Below are 5319 nucleotides of genomic sequence, written 5' to 3'. Positions count from 1 at the left end.
TGTCGTAATCATGTGAACGCTTAGTTAGCAAATCTATTTATAGATATAACGCGGTAAAAAGGGGTAAGACGATTGACAGGATTGAAAGGGAAAGGGCAGTACCGGGCAGAATCAGACAGGGTCACGATATGAATTTGTAAACAGAAGCACATGGTCGAAGAAGGGGCCTTGTCATGAAGATCAAAGGTTATTATCACCTTTCAGTGTACTTAGCAAATATGTGTAGGTTCTCGTGTAAATAGCCATTCGAGTCTGCGGTCCGAGTTAAACTTGATTTTATTGCGTAGTGTTTTATATTTTATAAGTTATATGCTAAAAGATTTAAATGAATTGTTTCAGACTTGTTCTTGTGAAGGAAATTTTACACTTGATTTATCTACGGCTTTTTCTTCGTGAACATGTTACTGGACAAACACCAAGGTGGATATCCGGCGCATCATGTTTCGAATGTGTGTTTTTTTTTTTACAGTGTTGGACCGTAGACGGACACTCCCGTATGAACAGTTGTTTTATGGTAAATGTTTTTATGCTCGGATGAGTAGATTGAATTAGATCATAGAGAATCAAATGGACAGCATTTTCAATATATGCCTAAGTATATATCAGAACCTTAAATTAAGTGTGTTTAGGTGACAATACTTAACTGCGTATGGCATAACATCCGCAATTTAAATTCTACATCAAATACCTACATGTACTAATGTAACATCCATCCATGTACATAAGTTTGATAAATATAGATTCCTTATTATAGTAAATATCAAACACAATGTAAGAAATAAAATATCGTTCAGATTACTAAAAAGGATTTTATAATGTATACTCTTGAACAGTTTTCCGTTTCCGTCTGTCAGTCTAGTTACAGTTTTTTCCGTTTTATTTGATTTTCAAATTTTGATATATTTTCTGAAGATCTTACAGAAATGTTTAGAGAATTCCAAATTCTTATTGTACTGGAGAGAAATGATTTTTCAAATAGCACCAGGTGACATCTAGGTGGTACATAATCTTGATTTTTTTTCTTAAGCAATAAAGACTCTTTTCGTTAACTCTGTTTGGCAAAATATTATTTAAATAGGACGGAGTAACATTATGGTGCATTTTATAGAATAATAACATTTATTTCTACTGTCGTCTTTCAGACATTATTTCCCATCCATTTTCTGTGTATGTATATAGTGAGTCACTGTCTACTTGTGAAGGAGGGCTAAAATTAACCTTCGTTGTTTTGGCCATTGTTCTATAACTATTGAATCATGATTCATATGGGTTTTCAATTTTCATTCTGGCATTTGCGGAATACGCGAATGAAGCATCGTCAAAAAACATTCTTGACAATAAAAGCAAGTTTTCGGATATATCGTTGATAATATCAGAAATAAGAATAGTCCATGAATAGACCCTTGTGGAACGCCAGCTTCTAAAGACCTATATGTGAACAGTTATTGAAGGAGCTGAACGTCGCAGTACGTCTACCACTGTTCGGGCCTACAAAAGTAAGCTGGACATTCAAGTGTGAGAAAAGTGCATTTTAGAGGAGCGGCGTGTCAAGGTTGTAATTCAAATTACCGAATTCCGAAATTTATATCGGTCATATTTCATAGCTTTGATGTTCACATCATATATGAAGCGACAAGGTTGTTCAAAGAGTCAACAATTTACTGCATTCTTAACAACATGGTACGTCTCATTTTCGGTAGAGACGCTTTTCTCGTCGGAGCTTCCTAATGCATTCTTAATTACTTTAGTGATAATTATTCATCGAAATTATTCGCGTCTGCATATGGGTTAGGGTAGTTCTCCTACAGACAATGGATATCAAAGGGAAAGAATCCTGGAAACCAGTGGCATTTGCATTCCGGGCAATCAGGGTACCGAACAGGCTAGATAGATAGAGTTGTTCGCTGTAACATGGGCTGTAGAGAAATTCTAAGACTTCCTTACAAATTGGAAAACACTTTTTTTTTTATTGAGGTTTGTCCACAAACAAAAAATCTTGCCGTTATTTGTGGATTACCTCCAAGGATACAGGGATTCAAAACGAGGTTGATGCGTTTCGAGTTGGCATTGTGAAAACTACTCTACACAGCAGATACATTGTCAAGACCTCAGTTACCTATGTTACAATTTCAAGGTGTGGAGCTCATTGTCCAATACTGCGAGGGAAAATTGGTGTCTCTAAAATTACTTACTGGCAAGTATGACACGGACTTTCATTTCATGGTAATCTTTTATAGATACCAAAATCTTACAGTGGTTGCACGAAGATCACCAAGGTATCTAGCAAAAAGTCGCGAACGAGCCAGATTTTCCATTTGGTGGCCTGGTCCTAGTCGTGAAATAGAAGATCTTATCAAGAGTTGTACATCAATGTGTAAAACATCGAAATGACCAAGCAGGACCACTCGGGCCATGTAAACATCCTGATTGACCATGGCAGAGAGTTGGTTCCGATTTCTGCCAACTCAGAGGGGCCGCGGTGGCCGAGTGGTTAAGGTGTCCCGACACTTTATCACTAGCCCTCCACCTCTGGGTTGCGAGTTCGAAACCTACGATGGGCAGTTGCCAGGTACTGACAGTAGGCCGGTGGTTTTTCTCCGGGTACTCCGGCTTTCCTCCACCTCCAAACCAGGCACGTCCTTAAATGACCCTGGTTGTTGATAGGACGTTAAACAAAATAAACCAAACCAAATGTACTGCCAAAATAATTTCCTTGTATTTTTTTTACAGTAAGGTCTGGACTTCCCCAGAGTAAGCAAGCCGTATCTAAGTCATAGTTTAATGTATATATATATTGTTCTCTTAAATCTGTATACTTTTCACATACATATAAAAAAAATGGAAGTTGTCCTCGATGTATCCACATGAACAAAAAGGATCATCATTAAGATTTTTCTCAAAAAGATGTGCTTTTAGGCTACTACATTTTAATCGGAGTCTGGTGTGATAAATTTGGGCTTTACGGTTTCCACAGGATAGATAACTTGGCAATTTATTTCTGTCTCTATCAAGATATTTTTTTAGGACAGACACGGATGCATTTTCTCTAATGGCGGAGGGTAAGTTGTTCCATAAATGCATAGTGCTAGGAAGGAATGAGTTTTTGTAGGAACTGGTATTAATGTTGGTGGTGGATAATTGGTTTGATTGTCTAGTTCTTTGGCTATGTATTTCAGAATTTCTTCTTGGAAGTATGTTAGAAAGGGAAGGAAGAGTATGAATATGGACCATGTTATGAAGCTTAATTATCTTATGTTTTTTCCTACGTTCTGCTAATATGTCCCAACATGTATCTTTGTATAGTAGTTCACTACTTACCAGTTTTGTTGCTACCGTAACTAACCTTGTTGATTCTTTGTGAATTAATTCTAGTTTATTAATAAGGAAAGTTGGTAAAGAATCCCATACAACGTCGGCGTATTCGAGTATAGGCATTATATATGAGAAATATATACGTTCCAAGGTATTACGGTCAAGAAGGAATTTAAGTTTGCGGAGAACTGACAGCCTTTTTGATATTTTAGAAATGATGCAATCTGCATGGTTAATCCAACTTAATTCAGAGTTGAAATATACACCTATGTGTTTATGTAATAAAACTTCTTTCATATTCGTATTGTTCATACTTAGCTGTGAAACTTTCTTACTGACTAATATATATAACGACTGTTTTATTTGTATTAAACGTAGCTAACCATTGAATGGACCATGTATGAATTTTAAAAAGATCGTTATTTATAATATTGGCTGAATTAATTGCATTATCTATTACGAGATAAAGAGTGGTGTCATCAGCGAATAATTTGATAATGCTGCTAATATCCGAAATTATATCATTTATAAATATCAAAAACAACAGGGGCCTAATATAGAGCCCTGAGGAACGCCAGATTTAAAAGTACTGTAGTTTGAAAATTCTCCATTTACCACAACTCGTTGTTTCCTATCAGAAAGATGACTTTTGAACCACCACAAAATCTTTCCCGTGAAGCCTGCTTTATGTAATTTATAGAGAAGACCCTTGTGCCAGACGCGATTAAACGCCTTACTTATATCTAGAAACACAACCTGTACCTCCTTCCCACAATCTAAAGCTTTACCAATGTCATTTGTGATAATCAATAGCTGATTAATAGCAGAATCGCCACATCTAAAACCTGACTGGTGCTCAGTAAAAAAAGAAGAATCACGCAAAAATTCATGAACATGTTTAAAAATGCACCTTTCCATGACTTTGCCTATTATACTTATTAACGAAATAGGACGATAATTGGAAACAGCACTTGGGTCGTCTTTTTAAAATATTGGGATAGCATTTCCATGTTTCAGGGTAATATTGATTATGTAATGATTTGTTAAAAAGATCACAAAGAGGCCCTATTAATTGTCTTTTCCTTTCTTTTATTAGTTTACCACTAATCATATCAGGTCAGAGGCTTTAGAAGCATCTATCATATCAATGGCGTCAGACACGTCTTGGACTGTAATATTTATATCATCAAGCAGTCTGGTGTTGTTGTCATTAATAATTGGTAGGTTATGATGTGAATCGTCAAGCACAGTCTGCTGGGCAAAATAGTTATTAAGTACATTGGCTTTTTTTCTTTATCATTTGTGTATTTTATGTCATTGTAAAAATGTTTTTTTGCATTGCGGATATAGCATCAACACAAGTATTTCTTATTTTTCTGAATGTTTCCCAATGTGGGGGGGTTTTGTGTGTGTTTAGCTTTAGCATGAATTCTTTTCCTAGTTCTGATTAATCTGCGGATACTATTGTGCATCCAGGGGGGGGGGGGGGGGGGGGGGGTGGGGGTCGCGCTTTCGTAATGTTATTACTTTATTTGGTATGGTGTCTAAGGCTATTTTTAAAATCGTCGTTGAAAGAAAATCTGCAGTATTATCAACTGATAGTGCTTCTGTTTCGTTCCAGATGACATTATTCAATTTATTCCGATAATCACTAAAATCACAATCTTTATATAACCATATACGTCGTTTAGTGCATTTATTATTTGGTGAACGTTTAAATTTCAAATAAGCATATATAGGACAACGGTATCTAAGGTTACTATAGAGAAAAGGGTCACTTACGTTAGAATGTTCTACAATATTGTCATTGCTAACGAGGATCACATCAAGTAAAGATCTCGAGGTTTCAGTAAAATGTGTTGGCTCAGTAATTAACTGCTTTAAGTCAAATTGGTGTATGATATTTTTAAGGTGACAGTTACTCGTTGTTAAAATATTGTCATTCAAATCTCCAGTAATCAGGATGTTTTTAATACCTGTATTAAATGCAAGTTCTATAGAAAAGTG

Source organism: Pecten maximus, chromosome 3, assembly GCF_902652985.1.
Source record: "Pecten maximus chromosome 3, xPecMax1.1, whole genome shotgun sequence".
Classification (NCBI taxonomy): domain Eukaryota; kingdom Metazoa; phylum Mollusca; class Bivalvia; order Pectinida; family Pectinidae; genus Pecten; species Pecten maximus.
The sequence above is the reverse complement of the archived record's forward strand: the minus strand, read 5'-3'. Positions refer to the sequence as shown.